This window comes from Trachinotus anak, unplaced genomic scaffold (genome assembly GCF_046630095.1).
Source record: "Trachinotus anak isolate AG129_WGS33_773 ecotype Australia unplaced genomic scaffold, CSIRO_AGI_Tana_v1 ptg000013l, whole genome shotgun sequence".
Lineage (NCBI taxonomy): Eukaryota > Metazoa > Chordata > Actinopteri > Carangiformes > Carangidae > Trachinotus > Trachinotus anak.
This window is the reverse complement of record NW_027273864.1, coordinates 4,138,592-4,165,610: the sequence shown is the minus strand read 5'-3', so window position 1 is coordinate 4,165,610 and position 27,019 is coordinate 4,138,592. Positions and strand designations below refer to the sequence as shown.

The following is a 27,019-nucleotide window of genomic DNA, read 5'->3' as shown; positions in this document are numbered from 1 at the left end:
TAAGTGTTGTCAGTCGTGTCCTGGTCCTGTCTGCTCCTGGAACCTTAGGCTTTGTGGGCTCTGTCGTGGTACTTGCTGGTCCCAGGAGCTTAGATGTTGTAGGTCGTGTTCTGGTGCCCTGTTCTGATTTTCTTGCCACATTGGATTGTGGTGCTGAAATGTCTTTCGATGAGGACAGTGTAGGCCGATGTTTTTTGGACACGTCAGTGGGTCCTTTATTCCCTTCCTGCCTCGGTACTCTCACTGGCTGTTTTACCATTCGGGGGGGTGGTCTTGGTGTTGGATGACTGGAAGATGAAGAGGGTTTACAACCTGTTTTTGACAATTGAGGTCTAGCAGCCGTTTTTGTTCTCCCCTGAGGAGCAACTTTTGTGGTTGCCGTAGTTGTCCTTTTTGAAGATTGTTGTGTTTCTGTGGTCTTTGTTGTTTCCATCCTATTTCTGAAGAATTTTTTCTCTGAAAAAGATATTCACAAAGTAAAGTTGTTAGTCAAAAATAGAAATAAATGTATTTTAATCCAGTACATTTATTTACATTTATTTAACTCTGTTATTATCAGCAATGTCTTAATCTCTTCTTATTTTTCTTCACCCTCCTATTGTGTTGGGGTCATTTTTGACCAGCTTTTTCTTTTTTTAAATGCCTATTAGAAAAAAGTTACATCTGTGGTGTTATGGTAGTATTTATGAGCTGTTTATGCAGAGAAATACACAATTAATGTTACCAAACCACAATGAATAACAAACATGACAACAAAACAAAAATAATAGTCATAAAATCTTATAATAAAAGTATAAAAATACTTTTTAATGTCTTTTAAATTATGGTTCATGCGAAGCGTAAACTTGAATTGAATTGTAGAGCAGCATGCAGCAAATATGATGCTATACACACCAACCACTCTCTCTTTCAATCACACACAGCAGAACTGTGTATACACACACACACACACACACATACACATCTCCTGTCCCCCGCTGTACAGCAGTATATATGGTGGAGCTTTCTCACGCATTGTTTCTCACATCTCACCCCACACTTGGCACACACACATTCAGGACTTGCAACTTTGTAAACTTTTATGTTGTTAATAATTTGGGAACCGCTTTTTTCTCACACAGGTGTTGAATGTTTTCTCTGTGAGTGAGGGGTCAGAGGTTACTATAAGGGCAACCTGTCTGAGGCCTCACCCACATCTCATTCAGGATGTGCAGTTCTCAACAGAAAGATTCACAACACAAAACGATACATTTCAAGTAAGTTTGGAAAAATATACCATTACAATCTGGGCGGCTTGTGATGAAGGACCAGCTATATATGGAATGTGCAAATATATGCAGATATACTTTTTTCATAGGAAAGTATATATGGTAAGTTTAAACCCACAACACAACAGATGTAACAATAATTGCTTATTTTAACATATATGAAAATACAGACAAGTTTTGTCTGGGAATACTTTTTTGTTTATCATTAGTCTCTCATGTTCTGATAATATATTTGCCTAAAGTCTAAAGTGCATAAAATATCAAAGTAAATACACACACACACACACACACACACACACACATATATATGAATTCAAACATGGGTCAAATTTGACCCGTAATACAAAAGGTGTAAACCCCTTTCTAACACATTAGGAGAGTTAAATCCTAATTCAAGTACTCAAGCATACCAATCCTTAACATTGATTAAAATAGAGGCACATCTGTTCAGTCAGATGTGTATGACAGACAAAAAAATGCAGCTGATTATTATTATTATTCTATCGACGTGAGAAGCTTTATTCTAATGAGAAGGCTTTGCTCAAATTGTATTAATTATCCTACTGCATTTGGTGGTGTAAATCATAAAAATACCAACTTACCCCACTGCTCTTCGTGGCGAAAGCAGACATCTTTGGGATCAGCTTCATGGTTGGAGCCTCTAAAGTCTACTAACTCCGTCAAATACTCAGCTAAAAACTTGGGTGTATCGACTGGTTGTGAGAGGATTGTCGCTCTGGTAACACACTCTGTCAAGCTTTTTAGTCCGTATGGAATTAAACCCTGAGAATCCATCTTAAACGCTTTCTGAAAGTTGAATTTCTAAACGAAACGCAAATGTGTGTCTAAACACTATGTGTGTGTCTACAGTGTGCAGTTCTGTGCAGGTCTGTGCAGTTCTGTGTATGCTGTAGAATGTCTGTATAATAAGGAACTCTACTTATGATGTCATCATTTGCTGACATCACTATGAGTGAATTCTAAAGAGAGTTCTCTCCAGCAGTAGACCTCCACTACAGGGAAAAAAAACTGGAAAATAACAGACTTCCAGATGATGAACCCAGAGGAGAAACGAGTGGTTCTCCTGAGTGAAGGACCAACAACTCCTCTGGCAGCTAAATATGTCTCTGCCTGCCACAGCCTGAGGGACTCACAACAACATCACCAAAACTACCCATGTGTACGATTACAGTCATTTTAATCATCAATAAACTGCTGTGGCAACATATTTTTGCTCATGCCAGTAAAGCTATTTCAATTTTCAGTTCCCACACAGCAGCTTTTCACTATATCCCTTCCTTCTTGAAATTCAGTCTGTCAAACTAAAATGGTCAAAAACGTGTAGCCAGGAGATTCCCATGATGCATTGAGCTTTCTCTCTCTCTCCACCTTCTTATCTTTCTACTTGTCATTAACTTTTATTTTGTTTGTGCTTCTCTTCTCTGCCTCTCTCTCTTTCCCCTCATTCTGCAGGTATCTTTGCTTTGCCACTACAACACTCATTATTATTATTATTACTCTTATTATCATTTATAACATGATTACCTGTGTAAATTATCAGCACATTTGGAATATGAACAATGTAAAATTTAAGTAAAAGAACAGACAGAACCAACAGGTTACTGAGTAACTGGCATTCAAGAACAATAAAAATGTAAATGAAAACATACAAAGACAAAACAGAGAAAATACAATTTTAAAAAAAAGGAATAAAAACTAGCAAAAATAATAAAACATCTATTTGCAGCAACACACTGGCTGCCTGTCTGCTGCATCGCTGCTACTGCAAACTCTGTCTACACGGGGCTTTCAGGACACTGAAATGTTGCATTTCTCAACATACATTTTTTGATTCATTTTAGAAAAAAATATTTCACTAAAATGCCACTGCCTCCACATGCAGCTGCTAAAATGGTTAAAAATTATATTTATACTATTTCATAACATATTCAGATTCAGCCTAGACATAGATACTCCTGTGGAAGGTGTCAGTTTTATGTAATGTCTCATATTATCAGTGTTTCGTGTTATTTTACAAAATGTTTACATCTCTCCTGCTGCACCGTGACCATGACTACCGTCATACTGGTAGGATGCTATGTTTTAAACCCGATACAATTTTGTCAGACTTACTCATGAGATTAATATCTAATAATGGTGACAGTTGTGTAAGATGTGAAGTTTATGCCAAATTCCTGATATATTCAATTTAATGTCAGGATGTCAGTACTTTTTGAATTTCCAAGGGATTAATAAAGTAATAAAGTAAATCTATCTATCTAGTTTAAATACATACAGTGCACCACTTCCTTACACTGTAACACATAACTTTTTTTTATTGAAAGAAAAACACTATACATTTCTTCAAGACACTTTAAGTAAATGATAATCCAAGAAGGAAACACACTAGATTGACAGGAGGGTGAAGGCAGTGTCATCTCTCATGGTGTTTACAGAACTGTCCCTCAAACTGATGACCACAGATTATTGGTTCAGTGTCTAATAATTAGTGTTTGATTACACAGCAGAAAACAAAACAAAACTGTTCAAACTCAAAAGAAAAAAAAGAAAACCAGTTATATATAATACATGATGATGTGCAATTCTCCTTTAGGCTTGCTTTAGTAACTCAGGGTTAAAAATGTGGCTGTGACAACAATCTGTTACACTCACTTTTCCAGAACTTAAACTTATATAAGAACCTTAATGCAACAGTTTTCAATGTGTGCAATTGTTTTCTTTCTCCTCATCATATATACATTGCATGTAGTTAATACTGAATATATAACTAATGTGGATTACATGTTCGTGTAACATGGGTTAAATGTTGAAATTACAGTGCATTATTGACATTTTTCTAATATGATTTAAAATAAATAAATAACTTAAGGTCACAAAGATGTATTTCTTGCCTTTTTACACACTGACAGGAAATCAAACCTTGTACCTGTTCATCTTTCAGTTCCTGCAGGGTGTCCGTGGGGTTTTAAAAAGTATTAAAAGGTAGTAAATAAAATTAGCAAAAATTAAAAGGTATTAAAATGTCATTTTATTAAATTTTAGATTTTTTTTTTTTTCAAACTATGAGTTGTCCATTTGCGTTTGAAAGTTTATCTGCTAAAGTTCGTGTAAGTTTATTTAAATGTGGGATAAGGCTCATTCATTCCAGTTAGGCGATGTCTATGATACTGACGTTACATTCAATGGTCATTTGACGTCTCAAACATGTTGCGCCCTGAACTGGATACTGGCTGGCTTGTCAAACTCCTCAGGTTTATTTGCTTAGGCCTATCTTAAACGCTCGGACAACCAAACGTATCATCGTCATGGGCAAATGCAAATTCTCAGACAACTGGCTAGAGGACCCGGCGTTTAAAGACTGGCTCAAGCCTGTAGTAGGGAATAACCGGCAGGCTTACTGCCTTACTAAAAAAAACATCTATATCACCTGGATGGGGGTTAACGCTCTCCAGGTGCGTATGCAAAGCACTAGCCATAAATCTGGAATACGCGGACGCGGAAAGCAGTTATCGATCTCTACTTTCTGTGCTGCTGCTACCGCTACACCACCGCACACCAGGTCCACCAACCAAACCAACGTTACAGCTACATCGACGGCAGATCCCTGGGTGACTATGAGCACCACACCAACACTGCGTGTGGAGGTTCTGTGGTTTTAAAAAATATTGAGAGAATTAAAAAAGGTATTAAAAGGTATTAAATTTAACTTCAGGATTTCTGTATATACCTTGTCCTGATGTTGTGGAAACATGTTGAGACCAAAACCTTTGCATCACACGCCTCACCTCTTGTGACCATGAATATCAGACAAGCCTGAGGAGTCCATGTGATGAAATCACCATATGCCTGCTGAGTGGTGCACATTTCCATCTGGATCTAACTAATAAAGCCATTGTACATGCAATAATTACCCTGTTTCTGTAACTAACCGGAGGCTGCCTTTCAGTCTGACCTCAACCCTTGACCTGCCCGACATGGTTTGACCTTCAGGGAAACGCAGGATGAGACAAATAATAATACATTTATTTATAATAAATAATACAACTGACACAAAGAAACTAAGGAAATCATGAGGTGTGGTCGTCAGTAAAATCTAGACTATGGCTTCATAATAAACTTTGTGTCTTTGTTGACATACAGTGTTGACGAATGGATTCTCAGCAGCTGTCAGGATACGGCGCACTACGGAGCCTGTAAGCGACTGACTCGCTCTTGATGCCTCTGTACACTGGATGCTGGGCTGATGGCTGCTCTCTCCACCTCCTGTTCGGTCACCTCCTGCTGACTGAAAAAACCACTGCCTCTTACATGGTGTGGGAAACTCTTGGCTTAAAACCACGTCATCATACGATGCATCAGCCAGCATAGTGAAGAACGTCTGCTGCTGTGAAACAGGATTTGGGGCTTTTCTTCTCCTCTTTCTTGATGCTGTTTTCAGTGTAAAAAGTTGTCTTTGCAACAAGCGCAGGCTTAATCTCTCTCTAACACACACATTATTCCATTTGCAGATTTGGCACTTTGTTTAATGCTGTCCTTAAAATAGAAGTCTCAATTTTAAAAAGAACCACAAGAACCAAGACTGAGAACAGAAAAGACACTGTTTTTTTTTTTGTTTTATACAAAGTGCTTTTATTAAATAAAATCAGCATCATCTAATACATTGCAGTGTACAATAAATTATGCTTAATGTTTTTTTGTTTTGTGTTAGCCATATTTTGTGCTGTAAAAATAAAAATTGTAATGTTTGGGGAAATAACCTTTTCTAAGCCCATTTATTTTTAGTCACTGGTTCCCTATGAAGAGGTTTGGTGTTTTCCCTATTGGTTCGGTTCAGGTATTTTAAAGAAAACTGAGCCTTCTTCATGGCTCGGTCACATGTAGATACTTCCGGCGGCTCGCTTCCTTCGACCGCTGGCCTGTGGGTTTTTTCCAGCAAACAGGCAGCGGTGCAGCTGTCAGTCCTAGTGCTCAATCAGCTTAGATTAGTGATAGCAGTTGTTGTGTAGACCTACAGTATTGTAGTTTTAATTTTGTCAATATAATAATATATAGGTAAGCTAAATCAGCACCTGTTGCCATGACGAGGGAATGAAAGCAGAGTGGTCATGTTCAGTGGATCAGATGAGCTGAGGTGATGCTGGATCAGTGTTAAATGGCGTAAGTGGGGCCGTAACACAAGTGTAAGGATAGTAGCCTGCCCTCTGTAGATTCACACCAGTATATCAGGTGCAATCAATACATGCGCACTATTGAAAGATAGATCATGGTGAGAAAATACACAACATCTATGGCCATTCATGTTTGTGATGCTGGACATGGGTTATAATAGTTCACTCCGCAACATGGAGTTTTACATGATGTGTGATCCCATTTTACTGACAGATTTCCAAAGGTAACACAGGGTGCTTTTGCTGTGAATTTCTGCTATTGAGTGCTCAGCCTGGCTGCAGAGACAATGTTAGGTCAGAGTCAGAGTCAGAAGAATAACCCAAACGGAATGCCCCTGAGCACAGGCTGACCTGCAGCAGCTGTGTCGGTGACACAGTACCTCAATGAGAAAGTTCATGTTGGTTTTAACTTTAATTCATCAGCCTTCCATACAGCTATGGGCTCGTCCGGGATTTGAACCCGGGACCTCTCACACCCAAAGCGAGAATCATACCCTAGACCAACGAGCCACAGATGGCAGCTGTTTAATGTCTGGTGAGCTCTCTAAAACCTTATTTATTTACAATATTTATTTTAATTGTAGTCAATATCATTATCAGTAACATACTTGAACTTGTTACTTGAAAATACATTTAATTGAGCAAACCCTAATATTCTTAGTAGTCTTTATATTAAAGAACTAATGGTCTAACTCGTACCTCTAATCTGGTGGATTATTAAAAATAAAGTGTTGATATCACAAATGTTCCCAAAGCAGTTACATTAATGCACTGTCTGTTAAAATATGACCAGCACATCATGAAACAATAGAGAGATAAGTGCGTTGCGTTGCTACCATACCCTGTTCATACGCGCACCAGCTACTGTGCGTATGAACTACACACGGCTTCTTCGTCTTCCTCTCTGCACATAGCTTTGCCTCTGTCCAACTCTTCGCTGTCTTCATAGTTTATAAATCCGAAAGATGCGCACACATGTCAGGACTTGGCTCACTGGTCAGTCACAACATGTAATCAACTGACTGCTAATAGAGTCTAATTCTGTGTGAAACACTGCAGTGTTAATATAGCAATCCGCCAAGCTGCAAGCACGCCTGGCTTTTAAAGGGAATGGGACATGGCACTGTTTGGTTTATTGGATGTTACGCCCAAAACACTCCAGTAATTAATGTAGAGATTAAGTTCAACCCTTTTGAATCATGCACGTGGAGCATTGACTGTTTATTCGTCAATAAAATAGCAGAAATGGTCTGGACACACCCAAAATGCTCTCGCCCCAAATGAATAGTTAAAATAGAACACAACCACAAATGCTTTTCGTTTATTTGTAAATTAATCGAATGCATTCGCAAATATGATCTTATTCATGGAATTTGTTTGTGTATTTGTAGATGCATCAATGCCAGTTTGATGTAAAACTTACTTATTCCTTTGTTCCCAAATGTACTTGATTCCTGTGTTAATTTACTGGACTTTGAGGACTATTTTAAAGTTATTTTTAAGGCCTTTGCCTCTATTACAGTCATATTTACAGAGAGAAACAAAAAAAAGGAGAGAGAAAGAAGGGTGGGGGGTAAAAAAAACAAGGAAGTGCTATAATCTGAACTCAAACCCCAATCGCCAGGACTCAGATGGAGTGAAAAATAGTATATGCTTAACGAAGTGAGCTGTAGCAGCGAGCTAAACTCTTATATTTCTTCTTTTGTCTTTTACACAGAGCAGTGCTTCTGTGTGGGATTCACATTCGTTTAACCAGAGCGTCCCGTGGGTGAAGCTACTGGCCCACCAGCGCACGCAAAGCATTGAAAAGGCTTTCAGACTGTGACATCTGAAGCATATCAGGGACTGCTCTGCGTTTGAGGCACATCGACACCATGGTGACAGCCTACGGGACTTGACAATGGCTCAACTGGAAGAGAGTATCTGTCTTTGTTGTTTTAAGGCATTTGCCTCTATTACAGTCATATTTAGAGAGAAACAAAAAATGAGAAAGAAAGAGGGGGGAGAAAAAGCAAGGAAGTGCTGTATGCTGGACTTGACCCCTGATCGCCACTCTCTACTCTCTCTCTACTAGCCTCTTTCACCCACACTCCACATTGGTGCGGGACACAGGTTTCTCCAGCCAGATTGACAGTGCTCAGCCAGAAGATGACCTATCGTCTGTCAGGTCAACTAACTCCTAACTCACCTCAACCTCAAAAATTCACTTTTTAATGGATGCCTGGACTTTACCCTTAATTACACCACCTGGGAGAACAATTCAACTTTTTTAAAACTACTTCATGTCGTTCTGCCTTCAGCTAAGACTTTCTGCTTTTAATCTTCTGCTACTGAAAGTCAAACTTTCAGCTCTTTCAGGATTTTGCTTCAAAAATTCAACTTTTTTCAGCCATTTCATGCATTCAGCCTCCAGCTGACAATTTTTGCATTTAATCTTCAGGTATTGTTTTTTTTCTACTTCAGCATTGCTTTTAACAATTGCTTCAGCTTCATTGTTCCAGCAATCCCATTCAGCTCTCAGCATTCACACAGCATTTTCTGCAGGAAATGCAATTTCTAGTTAACAGTATTTTACTGTTATTATGAAATACAGTATCATACTGTTGTAAAGCCACCATAAATTTACAGCAGTTCTTTACAGCATACTGTATTCCTACACACACATGCTATGTATTACTCCGCAGATCAGCTGTTTGAGTCAGACATAGCTAAGCATAGTTGCTTGTATGTAGGAATACGGTAGTTTAAAAAAATGTAGTTCTAAGGAGAGGGCTGTTTGCTGGAAGAGTTAGCTGTGAAAATATGCAAAATTAAGTATGCACTTTAACTGATATAAGCTTTTTTTCTGTGGATGGTTCTGTCCACAGCAGCACATCACTCAGCCTCTGTACCAGTGCTCTTGCTGCTTCTCTAAACTGGGAGCACGCTGATCTGAACTACCAAAATCAGATTTAGAGGGTACGTATATGGTATATGGTATAGTCAAAAGTGTGGAAATGTAGGGCTATGGAAATATCACTGTGGGTTTCTCCTCAAAAATGTTTCCATCTGTCTGTTGCAGTTTTAAAATTCAAAGTTGTCAAAAGTTTATACTGAAAAAAATTAAAGGTTGTGAATAAACCTTAACAGTTAAATAAAGCATATTATGGTATTACTCTTATCAAAATCCAGACTGCTAATTAGTCAGTGAAGGGTGGTTCACTGACTTCAGTGAGCAATGATATTTGATTTAATGTTTTGATAAAGACAGTAACAGTAATCTGCATTGAGCACTGTCACAACTAATTTGTATCAGATTATTTATAGAGGTATTCATTGACCTTAACCAAATAGAGATGCCATGGAATGACCTCAAGAGAATCATTCACACCAGACATCCTAAGAACATGTCCAAGCTGAGCAGTTCTGTAGGAGGAATGGTCCAATCTTGTTTGAGATTATTTTTAAATTGAGGGCTTCACTTACTTTTCCTCAAGCTCTGTGAATGTTTAATGGCCTAATGGCTGTTCAGTAAAGACATGAAAGATTAGAAATGTTTGTGTTGTGAGCTTAAGCAGATAGCAATTGTTTGTCTGTACTTGTGATTTAGATGAAGATCATATCACATTTTATGATCAATTAATGCAGAAAACCATGTTAATCTAAAGGGTTAACTTGCTTGTTCTACAGAAACATCGCTTCTGTCAGTATATTATGTATATTATTCCGAGGTTAGCTTAATTCTGAGCCATTAATTGATAAGTAGCATTTTATTGTTGTAGCTCAAGGTTGATCTAGTTTTAACTACTTTATATATGGAAACCTAGGGGTTGGTTCTTCTGAAGGTCTGAAGTCCACCCCCACAGTGAGGTAACGAGTGCATCCAACTTAATAGTAGTATTAAGCAGAACACACATGTTCTTCTAGATCTGGAAGAACCAATAAATCTCCTCAGAAACATGCAGGGTGTTGTATGGACCACTCAGTTTTTTTTTGTGGCAAAGCATTTGGAGGAACTGTCTCTTTCTGCGACTCACAAAGCATGAATGAACCAAACACAACCCTGAGGCCAGGCTCGCACACTTTCCTTTTTAATGTGTGTGTGTGTGTGTGTGTGTGTGTTTGTACAGTATAAAACCACAAGGGGGCCTGAATCACTTCTTGTGCACTATGGTTTTCTTACTGCTGCCATTAATCATCACTTTAGTGAACACACACTCAGTTTAACCCAGTCTATTTGAAATGTCTGCAGAACTAGTCTTGATAGTTGTTGATTCACCACTGACAGAATGAGTTTTCACAGAGGGGGGTTGGAGTAAGTGCTTTATGTCTATTTGTGTTACAGAGAAAGAGACGTTTGCAAATGAGAGTGGGGGTTAGATTCCCACAGAACCCACTATGGCAGCTAAGACAAGGCAGATTTGATTTAAATCAATGCAGCCACATTCAAGGGAGAAAATATGTTTTTGGAGCAATGAAAACTAAAACTAATAACCTTAAAAATCCTCAATAAGACATAGTTTATTAGGACTGAGCAAATGCCTTCTTATTGATTATTTGTATTTCTACTATAAAAACTGAAAGTTATGGGTGATGATGAGTAACATTTATGATATCACATACAAAGTCTGCAGGGTATGAAGCCATGCTAGCGGCTCTGTGAGGCTTCACTTGTGCTAAATGCTCCCATCAGCATCTTAATATGCTCACAATGACAACGGTAGCATGTTGTGCTGTGTTAATTTAGCGTGTTAATGTGCTAACATTTGCTAAATAGCACTTAACACAAAGTACAACTGAGGCTGACGCGAATGTCATTGGTTTGCAGGTATTGCAGGTAGAACTGTACAAAATGAAGGTTTGATCATATGATGGCTTCACATGAAAGGTCAGGCGATCAAGATTATTACATTTTGTCTTCTGTCAGAAACAAATTTCACAGGAAGCCAACTAACAAATGTCAACGTCATTGTGCCACTAGAGGAAAAGTCAGGGGATCTGTAGGATTTATCCTCTGTGGGCCATGAATGTCTGTAGAAAATTGTATGACAATCCATCAAATTGCTATTGAGGTGTTTAAGTGTGGACCAAAGTGGTGACACACTGACATTGCCATTCTCAGAGCCTTGCCATGAGCATGGCTTTAATGGAGTCACCATTCCCACAGTAACCCAGCACGGACAAAAACTGCATTTAAATGTTTATAATGTTTTTTTCCTACAACAATTGCTAATTAAATGTAAATAAACTAGAAACCAAAGCACTAAAATGACAAAGCAGGAGAAATTTTTCGCCTGACAAACCAAAAGCTTAATAATGCTTAATAAGGCTTATAAAGCAGATCAATCGTTGGCCATTCATAAGATTATTTACAAGCATTTTGCTTCAAGACAGAATAAAACCAAACCCACTATATGAGAGAGCGTTCTGAAAATAATCATGTTTTATTGAAGTAAATTTAACAGGTGCACTTGCTTTATGAAACACACTTTTAGATTTAATTCAGGTAATTATGCCTCATCTGTCAATTGTTACATTTCAGCCACAACACTCAAACTTCAGAGCCCTTTCTGTCACAGCAATAAAGCAAAGTGAAAATTGTCACACTACCAAACAAAGCACAAAGTGTGAAGTATATTCCCAGTTCAGTGCTAAAGTCCCTGTCTTCACTTGCTGTTCTGCACAAAGAGCTGTCAGCAGAGGTGGAGATCACACGTTGTCTGGTCTGGGAGCTGTAAGGTCGACCTCACGAGTTCTGCGCCAGGTTGAGAGTGACAAAGACACACCTCTATATGCACTTGAATTCCAGGACCTTTCGTACAACGTACTGTTTTTGAAGCACATGCATTAGCTGCATGTTTAACACTGCTGCTACTTCTTATCTGCACGTATTTCATGCTATCAGCAGCTGGTCTATTTGTTTTTTTTTAACTGTCACATTGTTGTACTTAATTTGTGCTAATGGAATGACCAACAGAAGCACTCATGACACACCAGGTGAACAGCCAATACACAGCTGATGGAGAAATGCTGAAGTGCTAATGAAGGCAACACAGCACACATAACCACATGCACTGGCATTACTACAGTACATATGCACTGATGCAAGCACACACACACACACACACACATGTACATTTATCCACCCACATTAACACGTGCAGGCTTCACATGTTCATGCACACACGGTATACATACAAACATATGCATACACTTGAAGACATCAATACTGACACATATACATGTGCTTAAATGCACAAATGCACGCGCGCACACACACACACATACAGTACATGCATAAACACTTTTCCATACATTCTTTCACATACACAAATATACACACATGCTTTCATGGTTCGTGTTGGTGTGTGACTTTCCTGTCAACACCAGAGGCTGACTGAAGAGGAGGAGGTGGAGGAGGACAGAAAGGAGGAGGCTTGAGTTGTGCTGAGTGGTAATTGGCCGTTGCCATACCAACGAGGGAGGGTCAAAGTCAGAGATTGGTGGGGGAGGAGCTGCAGGCTGATTATAAAACCCTTCTGAGCAGCAGTTTCTGCTCTCCTGAGCTGTCTCCACTGTGCTTCTGTCTCTTTATTTAGTTTTCATGTTATCTGGCCAGTGAGGCGGCTCGCAGTGCTCCGTGTGGAGGACGGAGGGTGGGTGGAAGGGCGAGTTGTCAAAAGGACTTGTGGACAGGTTGGTCCATTTTCCCTGTCTCCTTGCCGAGCTGAGCTGTCCGTCACTGTGATAGAGCTGCCTGCATCGTGTGGATTTATCTCTGTGTGAGTGACACCTGGGAAAGCGAGGGAAACCTGAGCGAAGAGGCCAGAGTCTGTTCCCCCACCACCACCCCTCCTGTGTGTGTGGATGACCTCTGCACCTCTGTAAGTAGCTCTGCTGCAACCACATCCACTCACATTTTTCATTAAGACATGCCAACCTTGCAGTGAGGGTCAGGGGCGGCAGAGACAGGCAGGTACATGTTGCTGATCTGGGGAGGAAATTTGTTCATTATTTCTCTCTCAGGCTTCCTCATTAGCTCACTGAAGATCTCATGAAGTCTTCCTGTGCTCACCTGGAGTCTGCTAATCGGCCACATTAATTGTTCCTTCACTCTCTTTTGTGGTTGCTTCATCTTGAGGTTGATATTTAAAGACGATCTTTATGTTATTAACTTATGAAGTTACATGACAGCTCAAATATCAAATTGATGTAAACTGTTTAGCAACACTGAGAAAGGACATTTACAAAATGAGGAATATTTCCACTTACATTATGGTATGAGATGCAATTTTTCAAAGTTTCAGCTGTCTATAACTGTTGCTTGTGTTTTGTGTCCACCAGTTCAATAAGAACATTAGGACATGTGAAACCCCCGCACCAACCCACTCACTCACCCACCTCTCTGCTCTGTGATGAGCCTCATGCATTAGTACTCACATGTAAACTGACACTGGAATAGTAGTAATGCAGGAAGGGCCACTCAGATACACAGAAGTCTCTCCATAACCGCTGCACACACAGCACTGTTTACCTATAAGCACCTGCGTGTGTAATCGGGTGTGTGTGTGTGTGTGTGTGTGTGTGTGTGTTTGGGTGGGTGGGGTATGTCTGTGTGTGTGTGTGTGTGTGTGTGTGTGTTTGGGTGGGAGGGGTATGTCTGTGTGTGTGTGTGTGTGTGTTGGCAGTGTACATACACAAAAAAGGTTCCCTTTTCTAAGTCATTGTCATGCCTTGTTGACTCATGCAGAGATCAGACTGCTGTAGTGTTATCACAAAAATAACAGAGTGTAATGTTACAGGTAAGAAAGGGGTGGATTTTTAACTCATCGAAAAGTCAGAACTTGTGTTAACATCATAATTATGATAACGTTTTAGGGTTTTAAAAAGCATCAGAAATGTCTCATTAAACATGTTATTTTTTATTTTTCATGCAGGTTTAATTCAAATTAAGCTTCATTTTAATGCAGCTATGACTTTTATAATCACATTGACCAGTTGATAAACCTCCCTTCCAAACAGAAATTGTCTAGTCATGGCATAGTAACTGCAATTAGGTGCGACATGTCCGTCAAGCTGAGGCTTTCTCAGCAGGTCAAAGGGATGTGTACGACGGCGCTGTAGCTATTCAGTGAAACGAATGGATTAAACATTGTGTTTTATGATTCAAGCAGTAAATGTTAGCATGCTTGGCTAACAGTCTTATGTCCAAAGCCGCAGAGTATTGTATCATTAGTTAACTATTTTGTGTTACGTACATCAGACACATTGACACAGTGGCTGAGCCAATCAGAGTTTAATGTTGTAGCAGCTTCATCCTGCTCTTTGTTAGATTTGCAGAAAACTTGATACCCAAGATAGAGTTATGTTTCTCAAATTCCTCAAATCTTTTTGCTTTGTAAAAGTTAAAGTTTTTTTTTTTTTAAATAAATAAAAAGGATATAACTTCTGTTTTGTTTACAATCCAGGTTTATTTTCTATGGAGAAAATCAAAACAGGGGTGGTTAATGAAAAAAAAAAAAAAAAAGGCTTGTAGGCTACATGGATCATCACCTGGTGAGGATGCTAACTTGTTTCCCAGCACACGTAGCTTTAGTCTCAGTCTTTTAGCACAGTATCATGTATGTTGTGGGATTCTTGTTATAAAACGAGTCAGATAATCTTTTCAAGCACTGGGTTAATGTTAATTAGCTAGCTAGCTAGTCATTTAACTAGCAAGCATAAGATGGCTAAATAATCTGCTAATGACAGTTTCAGCTGACAAAGGAAATATAAGAGAGTTGCTTTTGTCTGTTTCTGAAATCAGTGACCGACTGTGTCAAAGGAAATCTGCTAATTATCAGTGGCTACTCTGCCACTGCTGCTGTGTAAACGAAATACATGCTATGCTAAAATGAAACGGCAGACATAATAGTAACTAAGGGGGGTCAGGGCTTGAAGGTAATACATTTGAAGATAAATCTAATAAAATTAAGTAAATAATTTCAAGGAATTAGTACCCCCACAAAGGTGTATTAAAAATAAGTTGTTATTGAGACTGGCAGGTTAATACAGTGTAATGACTTTGGGCTGCAGCTATGGTTAATACAAGAAACGACAACATAGACATCCCGTCACTAAATGTTTTATTCATGCTGTCCTTTGTTGCGCTGCTCTGTCAGTCTGTGTCAGTGTTGAGTCTTTTTGTGAAATAGATCACAACAACTAACATTAGGACGCCATCAGAGACCTTATGCTGCCTCACATGATAATGGTACAGTTATATTTTTGAACAGTTAGCTCTTTGCTTGAGAAAATGTTACTGTAATTTGGAGTCTATGGTAGCAATGTTTTTGCCTTGGCATTCTGCAGCTGAGGCACAATAGTAATGTTTATATAAGCGGCTTATTATTGAGTCCCTGATTCATCACACAGCCCCAGGCCCACTCAGCCATGACAATGTGAAGATAGACCCTAGCATATTCAACAATAGCCCTGGCACCAGCACTAAACACCACTCACACATGAACAACCACATGCAAACATTTGGTTAAACACACTAAATGGAGGGCAGTTTGTATTTCAGCCGCCAATCTTCTGGCTACTGTGATGAAACACTGAAAGGTGAAATGCTTCAGCAAGCGTCTTCTGTGAAAATAAACCCATCATCTCCACAACCTGAGACTCTGTGGGTCCATGCCCATTTATTCAGTGATGGCTGTGTTCTAGGTGTGGAGCCTGTTTCCTAAACAGCACAAAGATCACTAACATTAGATATGATGGCTCTGTCACTGCATTAGTGCTTTTATGTGGAGAGATCATGGAACGGCTGTGTGGGCAAATGTGAGTGTGCTTTTCGCAGGTTACAGGCATTACAGAATTTCCCCTTCTTGTTGCCATTTTGAGATAGCAACATACAAAATTGCCAGTTGTACCAAAGAACATTGTGTTCCCATTTTGTTCTTGTTGCTTTCTGCTCTTTACTGTTTAACAGCCAAAAAATTCATCACACTGTTGCTCTATTTTGTTTGGCCAATACTTTACCGTATGTCAGTACACAGTTGAATAAAGTGGAATAGACCCACAGTAAAGTGAGAGTTAGAACAGTAGACAGTGATAAAGTAGTAACCGCTGCAGCTGCCAATGAACAGACACAACTCAGCCAAAACAACACGCAGGCGCACTGCATGCACAGAAATGCACTCTGCAGTATTACAGCTTGTTTTCATCTGTACAGTGTCTGCAAAACTCAACACATTTCCTTTCTCATAAAATATTTTACATGCCGTTACAAACATGTTTGCTGTTAGCATTCAGTCTTCTTATGCTTCTGTTGGTACACTGCAACACCTCTTTGCACATTACAGCAAACAACTTCAGAGAGAAAGTGGGAAACCTGCTGCAGGAATATGTATCACATTGCAAATGTGAGCATGCGTGTAAACAAGAGGGGCTCACCCATTATAGATATTGCATCTCTCAGACTTTATCCAGACTGGAGAATGCATTTCCATGCTCAAACCATAGAAATCACCACTGGTTCATTCAGTATATGACACAGTCAAGTTTCATCCACAGGACATGGACACATTTTGCCTTTGTGTGCACAAGCAACAGCCACATGCTCCCTCCTGCTTCGCTGCCGCTGCCAGGGTCGCATTAAATCACTGAAAAAAGACCTAAAGGGCCTTAAGTGTTGCTGGGCATGCTTCCCTCACTCACACACAATACACTTTGAAAGCTCCTCACAGGTGGGCGGGTGGTGCATTCACAGCCAAGCTATCCACAGCTAATTTAAAATTATCCAATCTATCCGAGGCAGCCAGTGCTATATAGAAACGTGTTGTTTTCAGGGAACACTGGACAAACACAAGCACTGTGTGCCAGGCACAGTCTGGGTGAGAGAAGCTGTTTGATGATTGGTTGGGCACCCTGAAGTCCAGGATTTGCCCTATCTGGGCAGGAGGGTGGCCATGTGTGTGTTCACGTTTAACTGCCACGCTCAGCGGTGTTCAGGCGCTCTGCATAATTGCAGGTCTCATTCTCCTAAGTTGATAGTCTGGTGCTGCAGCTGTGATGGCTTATTAGACGCCGGCTCGCACACTGACACAGGCAGAAGTCACCTAGGGAAATGTATCATGTGTTGTGTGCGAGTGGTGTGAGGTAAACTGTGAGTCAGAGCGGCTCCTGTCAGAAACACGGCCATGAGGGAAAAGTCAAACAACCAACACGTCAGAATAACCACATACACATAATGTGACATAAAACAATCTGACAGATTTAAAGGTCTAAAACACTGATGCACTTTTCTGACATTAAACCAAAAAAGATTTTAATGGCACTATTAAGTCACATGTAAATAATTTAATTATGTTATTTTTTCCTTTTTTTTTGTTCTGTTTGCTTAGTCAAACAAACACAAACACTTCCGATGTAAAAGCTCAGGGAATCAGCTGTGCTCTGCTCTTTGGGGGAGGTTACCCTGACAAACATTTGCTTATGCATTTCAAATCAGCCAGTTCGTCTTCATCCTTGGAGTCTGTTCACTTGTAAATCAAAAGGTACAGTTTGAAATCACTTCTGATAAAACAGAAAATTCACCTTTGCGTTTCTGCGCACTGGGAAACAGACACAAACCACACAAAGGTGAGATTCACGCCTTTCTGGTAGCGTTTTCAATCAATACATTTTTTTACAATTTACAATACTGGTGAATATTAATTGGTTGTTTTTGCAAATGTTCATCTTGTTAACTTCCCTTCACCAACCGTAGAGCAGTGTACACTGTCCCCCTAAGCTTTTCTATAGGAGCCATCGAGCACTGTCTCTACCACAGTGAGGGAGACAGTCCCTGACCGGGGATAAGATACTACATGGAGCCACTAAAGCACTAACATGGCTGCTGTGATACATATCAGGTAATCATGTGTCAGCAGGTCGAGATATCATCGAGAGTAGTAGACACACAGTCTAAGCCCAGAACATGTCCTAGTTAAGTCCACACACATGGACAAGTGAAAAGATACACATGGTTTTCTTAAGCTGCAGTTCAGAAAGCTCTGGCTGAACTTAATATTCCTCCCTGTCAGCAGGGAATCCCTCAGTTTAATTTTACAGTGTGCCCTTTTGGCCTTGCTGGGGTAATTTCATGCTTTCAGTCACAACAAACGGACGGCCATTAGACTGAGCCTGCCTGAGGATGATAACCATCTGTGTCGCTGCCACCTCCTCCAAAGAGAAATTCTTTCTCTTTTCATCTCCTGCCTCTTCTTCTTTGGCTCTGTGTCTCTGTCTTCCCTCTCTTTGCTCAGGAACACTTTTTCCTTTTCCCCAGAGCCAGAGCCAAATCATCAGCAGAGGCATTTTTAATTTGAGTCGTGCCTCGCACCATGTGGTAATGATCTCACCATCGGCACCTTCACTCGCCTCTGTTGTCACTCGGCATTTAGTGCGTGTATGTGTTTACATGCATGTTTTAGTAAATCCACTTCAGGTGTTGGTGGACTTCGAGAGAGCAGAGACAATGTCAGCATTTTCTTTATTTGTAAAAAGGATCAGACGACTTATCCACTTAATATGTGACGGCCTGAACATGTAGCTGTCAGCCCACTTTCAGGCTTCATTGTGGAGCTTTGACCTGATGTGCTCCTCTGTCGACCATCTTCATCTTTAAACCTGCTTCAAATATCACCAGGAAACCTGAGCCCAAGGCTGAGGCAGCAGGAGGTTTCACTCACATCTGCTCAGCAGTTGTTGCCTTTAAATACCAAAGTACGAAGATGGACAGATGCACACGCTCTCAGATGAAACTATAAGGACATATATACAAGTGTGTGTGTGTGTGTGTGTGTGTGTGTGTGTGTGTGTGTATGTGTGCTGCAGACACACTTTGTGTCCAACACTAACAGCGTTTTAAGATACATGGAACCTGTTAGTCCAGTTTGTATTTATCCTCCATCTTTGGTGCTGATGAGTGTCGGTCACACACTGTCGACAGAAACGAGACATCCTTCCAAACAGACATATTTCAGTTCCCCACTCACCATTAAGATTTCATCCCAGTAGCTCTGTGGTCTGGATGCCAGTGCACATGTGGACTTGATCTTGCTGGACCAGCTCCCAAGCCGGGTCCTTACTACAAGCCATTTTTCTTAGAGCTGATTGAGAGCTGTGTCCGTATTCTCAGCAGGAAGTCGAGCACACGTTCTGAGTGGGAGTTTGGCTACGTCAGGATTGTGCCTTGTCTCTGTTTCCAGTTTCATGTACAGAATCTGGAGGCACAGCCAAAGTTTGGAAAGTGTCCTGTATGGTCATTGCAGGCTGTGGCAGTCGGGGATGTTTTGGTTGCCCTAGTCTTCAGTCTAAACATGATGAGTATGAGGTAAGATGTGGTGTTTTAAGAGGCATCTGTTTTCTGTCATTTATGTTTCTTAGTGGTCAGATATGAAGTTTTAAATGAAGCTGACTGAAGTTATGACTCTGAGAAGAGGGTGCAAGTGGTCCAACCAGTGATTATTGTCTTTTTACCCATGAACCCCCTGCACAATGACACCTTGACACATTGTACTGAACTGCCACTAGCTGCAGGATTGCATCTCTGCTTTTTGCAGATGTTGTCAGTCCACTGGCTTCATCAGACTGTGACCTCCAGTTTGCACGGTGGCAGTTTGTAGCCGAATGTGACACAACGCCTGAGTTGGGACTGAGTCAGTGGCCCAGGTAAAGGAGTTGAGGCATAATGAGGCCGTGTTCATAACTCAGAGTTAGATGGAGCATGAGGAGGACAGGCGTAATGGACTGTCATCATGATGAACTAGGAGCTAAGTATGAAGACAAAGCTTTTGTTTCGTTCAGTTTATTCCAACCTTCACCAACGGTCATGAGCTTTGAGTAGTGACTTAAAGAATGAGATTGCCAATACAAGTGACAGACATTAGTTTTCTTTGCGGGACACTTACAGATAGGAAGTGTTCATACACTGGGAAGGAGTTCAAGCCAGTTGAGGTTGTTGAGCATCTGATCAGGATGGGGCCTGGTTGCTTTCCTGTCAAGGTATTTCAGGGATGTCCAGCTGGGAGGAGAACCCAGCTCAGACCCAGAATAAGCTTGAGGGATTGGCAAGAGGATGTGGTCAAGGGCAGGGAGGTCTGGGGCTACTGATGTTATGCAGTGGGGTTCCAACACAGTGAGATTCAGCCAAAAAAAACGAAAGGTTGTCCAGCAAAAAGTTTAAACATGTCTTCATTTAATAATAATAATAATAATAATACATTTATTTGTATAGCTCTTTTCATACAAGAAAAGCAACACAAACTTACAACAGAGAAATTACATTCTCTAAGTGCATCACATGAAAAGACATGAAATGAACATTAAAACATGTAAAAAAAAAAAAAAAACATTAAAGATGACTAAAGATGGAATAATGATAAAATAAATTAATAAATAATTAAAATGAGGAAAAAATGGATTACATAGAAAACACCAATATTTATAAGATCATTTAAAAGAAATGCTGAGGAGTGCATAAGTGTGGAGCAAAGTACAACATTTCAGAGCTAAGTAAACGCTGCAGTGAAGAGATAAGTTTTAAGCTTTCTTTTAAAAATACTCATAGAGCTGGCTGCTCTAATATCTATAGATAGTATGTTTCATATCTTTGCGCCATAACTGACAAATGCCATATGCCATAACTGCATCACCAAGTTTTCCTACGGCTTCTGCTGGGAACCTTCAATAAACCAGCAGTAGATGATCTGAGTGTTCTTGTAGGTATGAGGTTCATCAGGGCAATGTAGCAATGTAGCTTGGTCCTCGTCCATTAAGGGCTTTGTGTAAACTCTTGCTGGCTGACATTGAGAGATCATCCAGAATTGCACCGTACCACACAGTAAAATGTGCAAGTGCATATTCCTGGTAGATTGTTTTGTAACATGAAAGCCATAGATCTGCTGTTCACCTCAAGGTCACTGTGACAAAAGTAATCATCACTGTGGTTACCGTCCAGAGCTTTAAAATCCTTCATAAGATTATAAGTAGAGTTTACAAAATTCTCAGAGTCCTTATGAAATAGTACTGTATGAATATCCAAACAAAACAACCACAATAATGTGAGTGGCCTGTTGCACAAACCGTGGTGACCTGTGATACAATAGGGCAGTCTGATGCTGACCCCAGTGCTGTTGTTATTCACTCACGGCCCCTGGGTACAGTAGGCCTACTGTTCACACAGGGGCAGAGGGTGACATGTAGACAGAGACAGAAAGAGAGACAGAAGGATTTATTGTTGCTGTCAACACACTTTGCTGTTAGTGACGCCTCAATTACTAAAGTAGTCTAAGAAAAAGTCTGAGAGGACGTGAGCTGGATGAGGACTCAAGGACAACAAGAGAAAAAGTGAAGAATAATGTCAGGCAGAGAAATGGGGGGTGTGATGTACGACCATACAGCAGAGCAAATAAGGCAGTGATTGTTGTCTAGTGAGGCCCGACTCCAAGGAAAGATGGGATGGGAGGGAACAAAAGGTCATCTTTATTATGGCTTCGGCTCAGAGACAAAGCGGAGACGAGAATGTGGCATCATTTCTAACTACACGCCTTGTGTAACATTGGATTTCTCTAACTGAAGCACAATCTCAAAGTTGGTTCACTGTCTGTCAAGGCTCAACTTTTCTCTCCACAGCCCTGCAGAGAGAGCGATGTCTGGCAGAATTGATTACCACAGTGGGGGGCACGACTTCTCGAGGTTGCTTCTATCTCTTAAACCAATCACTCATGTCGCAGGCAGGGCTTAAGCCTGAACCGTGTTCAGAGTGAAACTGGCTTTAGTCCATCCTAACTTCCTAATAGGTCAAACAGAGTTGTTTAAGGAAACAATCAGATTGTTGAGAGAGTCTCTCTTCAAGCTTTGTTTGAGTTCATGTGAATCTGAGCCAACGGAAAAGACTGGATATGGAAACACAGATGTGATTCTCAGGCTTTATGGTCTTTAAGTTTTCATGCACTGTCCTGTACTAAAATTCTGCCCTATAAAGAAAATGACAGACAAGTTATAATTTGCTCAAAGCTAATCAATGTTTTTTAATCAACAACTAATGAAAACTCGCTTGTAGTGACATAGAAAACTCTGCAGTAACAGCTTCCCTCAGCTTTAAAGACCCCTGTAGTGTCTTTTAGTGTTTTGGTTTCCCGGCCTGACAACGGCAGTCTTTGTTTCCAACAAACCACCTGCACAGCACCAACAACAGCACTGGTTGCTAACATGTTAGCCATAAAGTCTATCAATTAATGCAGCTTTAAATTTTGTTGTGTACAGTCAAAGCAAAATTGAAATTCAACAATTATCTGTTCTTAGATCATATAAAGCCAACATAGAGTAAACCAACATCCTCAGTACAGCTTATCTTGTATTTTTATGCTTTCCTAGTTCTTACCAGACTTTTTAAACAATACGACACTGTTAATGTTCAAGACTGTTTTCAAAGAATAATTTGACATTTTAGGAAATGCACTCATTCACTTTCTTACCAAGACTGATTGGTAGATTGATTGCTAGCCGCAGCTAGCCTGGCTCTGTTGCAAGGTAAAAAAAATCTGCCAACAAGCACCTCAAAAATCCACTTATTAACCCTTTATATCTCGTACAAAAACAGGCAGAGCCAGGCTAGCTGTTTGTTCCTGCCTATAGTCTTGATGCTAAGATAAGCTTGCAAATTTAAAGTAGAAACATAAGAGTGATATAAATATCATCTTCTAATTCAGGCAGAAAGGAAATTGGTTTATTTCCAAACATATTGGACTATTCCTATAAATCCTGTCTCAAAGATGTGAAACTCTTTGTATCTGAAAACAGATGAAAATGCAATCTCATATTTGTTTTTTCCATAAATCCAAATCTCATGAGTATTTCATCAGGCTAGTTTTACCACAATGAATTTGGTTCTAAACTCAATCATACACAGTCTGGACAGAAAAAAAACTGCATTTGTGTTAACTGTTAACTTGCTGTTTACACAGATACAATAATCTGAAGCAGGTTCTAAATAGGATCTTTATGTGATATGTAGTTTCTTTTAGAGCTGTTTCAGACTCAGGTTCTGTACAATTTAAACAACAGTGGGATTTTATTTCAGGTTACCTATAGAAACAGCTGGGCAGTAGCTCTAGCTAACCTGTTCACCTACTAAACCTAGCTTGAAAATACTGTATGAATCCAGGCCCTGTTTTCTTAAGTTTGCATTTAGCAGTGGATCTCACCAAACACTTCAATGGTACAAAGGCTTGTAATATCTCCATTATGTGTGTGTTATTGTTGTTAGAAGGTGGCTGGATAATGGCAGCTCAAATTGGATTAGCTGCATTGCAGACTAAACACACCAGCTGTTTAATAGTGATTCTCTCGTAACCACTCTGGATTCTGTGAAGCAGCACCGCTACCACCATTCATCTCCTTTAGGGAAAATGTGTGTGTGTGTTAATCTGTGTGCACACACACAGTTGTAAAAGCAAAGCTGTTTTTTGTTTTCCATCCATATGAACTACTGGAGCACACAGTAATGTAACCCCAGGCCCAAGGTCAGTTTTAGAGCATATGACCGATCACACACATACACAGATGACACACACAGATGTGTGCATGTGCTTCTCTCTCCCTCTCTCGCTCAGGACATGAAAAATTAAATAGAGGAAATAAAAGCACATGTGAGGGAGGTTTTCTCGCATTATTTGTGTTGAATTCATTCTAAATGTGATGCTGTAAGCAAATAACATTACGTGCTCTCAAATACTTGATCTCTTTTCTGGAGTTTGAAAAAAGTGACACATTACCTCTTCTCTTGCCCATTACTCATATCTGATATGTCGCATATGTTACTGAAATGCCAGGTTACTTTAATGGAAAGTGTTGGGAGCAGTGTGGCTGCTGTGTAAGACTTTAGTTAGATAAAAAGGTTATGTCAAGAAATCCCTTCTTATCACCAACAGAAGTGGCTAATGGTGGTTATTATGAATGGGACTTAAAATAAGACATCAGCAGTTAAGTGAGAAGATAAGAAACCAATTCAGAATGATAAAAATAAAGCCTGAGTGTCTTTTTTTCTTGTCCTCCCTCTGTATCTCATCTTGTCTCAAATGTTATATCTCCAAATAGCAGATCAACCTTTCTTTCATTCAGTTTCTGTCTGCATCTCTCCTGCTGCCCCCTCCCTCCTGACCCTCCCAGAGATCACAGCTTGTGCTGGCAGCCTGTCCAGCTGTCAGGAACAGGAAGCTGCCATGCCAGGTTTCACTGGACAAACGCAGTGGTCGTTAGCTGGCTAATGGTCTGCCCTGACACTGTGCCAGCACTGCTTTTCAGCGGCCTCTCAGGGTCATTCATTCATTCCAGCTCAGCAAACTGGGCAGAGGGGAAAAAAAGTGAAAGAGAGAGTCCGAAAATATTTGCCAGAGGTTTTGAATCTGTACACGTGAACCCATCCCCCAGCATGAGTCACAATTGTGTATCTCCATGGCTTCTCTGCTCGCCTTATATGTAGATGGATTGTTAAATGTGTATCATATTTTCTGATGACTGCGCCCACTGACCTGCAGAAAATCGCAAAGCAAAGCCCATCTAAACAAGCCCCTCATCTTTTCCATCTGGCCCCATTCTGAATGAGTACACATGAGGGGAGTGGAGCATATTCACTGAGGGTCAGTCAACCACTGAAATATGGCTTTTTGCTGAATCACTCCTCCTCAACCCCCCCGAGGCAACGATCACTGGACTGCTGCCCCCGTGGATTTGGTCACTGGCCAAAAGGACAATATATTGTTTGCACTGGGCAGGTCATGTTTCACAGTGATGCCCTTTGAGGGAATGGAGAGCCAGAGAGTCCAAAATGGAGGAAGCTAGCTTATTAGCTAGCTAGTGTTGCACCATCCAGTTTTCTTTAACTTCCACTGTTGGAGTATAAAGTGCCAAAACATGATTGATTTTTTTTTCAGAAAGATGGAAGAAAATGTGACTGAGAGATTGCAATGTGTTAGTTACAGCAGCTAGCGGAACTGAGGCTAGCGCAGATGTGATGCTACAACTTTGACCTTCTATGAGCTTGCTAACACACACCCAATGTGCTTTTTGTCACCTCTCCAGCTACAGTAGTTCACCAGCTAGCTCTGCAAGTAGTCCCTATGTCCTCAGGTCACTGCAGTACATGTAAACAGTACATGTAAACATATCGTCAGGTTCCAAAGCTGATTTCTTGTCTTCATGTAAACATACGTAATGTGGTAAAACCATGAACCACCTCCCCCATGAAATTATGAGCATCAAACACATTTTTTGCATTCTTTCTGCACCATTTTGTGCCTGCTCTGTATCAACATATGGTGGAAATCTCTTTGTTTATGTCAAGGAAACACACACTTCAGGACCCATGCAGAAGACAATTCAAAATATAATGAAATGCAATGCAGTAAGGCTGAAATTCAAATGTCGCATGCTGTCAAAAATATCACATGTTGCTGTTCTTTAGACCGTCTTTGGACAGCTACTGCGCAGCTATTGTTGAATTAGCATGTCTGTTGCTACCTCAGCTAGCAAACTGGCAAAAGTAAACTCAAAAAACATTACCAAGTGCTTCACAACTTAATTGGTTTTAAGACTTTTTGAGAAAAAAGAGGTCTAATATGAGACCTCCTCCTCCTTTCCCCCCGTCTGGCTCCTCCATGGTTGTCAACCTACCTGTGTGCAGAGGAAGAGACGCTGTGCCGCTGCTGACTGAGAACACAACACTGCATGTGTGTGTGTGTGGAGTGAGGATAATTACGTAGGCCAAGATTCAAATGATTCTGAACTCATAATTCATATTCATATTTTGGGAGTATTAAAAGACCAAGTCCTATTGGGCGCATTGCTGCATCTTTGTGTAACTTTATATTAATTTTTATTGAGGGAACGTAGATTTCCCCCTGAAATCTAGGCGCTGGATGGGACTTAACTTTGGTTGCTTCAAAAACTGTGTCATAATATCACATATCTGACAAGGCTGCACTCTGATGTCTAAATGGGCTTAATGTCTGTATTCTGACATTGGACAGTTCCTGATGCAGCACAGGAAACAACATTAGGCAACAGAGGCGTAGTCATAACATAATTTATTACGGTCTCAAAATCTCTTTGAAAAATGACTAATTTGAACATTTGCTGGTCAGCTCAAGTTAAGTTTTGGTTAGGTTTGGGCACAAAAACTACTCTGTTAACATTAGAAAACAGTCAGTGTCACAGTAAAAGAAAACATTGACTAATGAGTTTTTGCTGTGTTAATATCATTGTCATGATACTTCTACCTCTGCTCCTCAAGAAACTAATCCGTGACAGCCCTGTTGTATTTAGTCAGCTTGTTTTCATTATTCAGTGTTGTTGTTTAATTTCAGTAAATACATCAAATGACTGTGCTCCCATCTGTCATATTAATGAAGACGAAGATGCATGAGATGGGGGGAGCAGCTGATAAAGACAAACAGAGATCAAAGAGGAGCAGGAATGAAAAAAAGATGAGAGTGGGCGCCGTAGCAACATATAGTGCGTTTGTGTCCTGTGAGGATCACAGCCACGGGCAAGCTG

The 27,019-nt window shown here is 40.3% G+C and overlaps 1 protein-coding gene and 1 non-coding gene across 3 annotated transcripts in view; one reads left to right on the top strand and one right to left on the bottom strand.

Moving 5' to 3' along the window:
* Positions 1–6,896: 6,896 nt before the first annotated feature.
* On the bottom strand, positions 6,897–6,967 carry trnap-ugg (transfer RNA proline (anticodon UGG)). Its single transcript has one exon. It is a non-coding gene; the product is annotated as a tRNA-Pro (tRNA).
* Positions 6,968–8,060: 1,093 nt separating this feature from the next.
* cdk18 (cyclin dependent kinase 18) overlaps positions 8,061–27,019 on the top strand; it is a 54,838-nt gene continuing 35,879 nt past the window's right edge. For both annotated transcript variants that reach the window (XM_071493814.1, XM_071493813.1), the window contains exon 1: positions 8,061–13,320. The gene's annotated coding sequence lies outside the window, so the exon portion shown is untranslated. The remainder of the gene's footprint in view (positions 13,321–27,019) is intronic.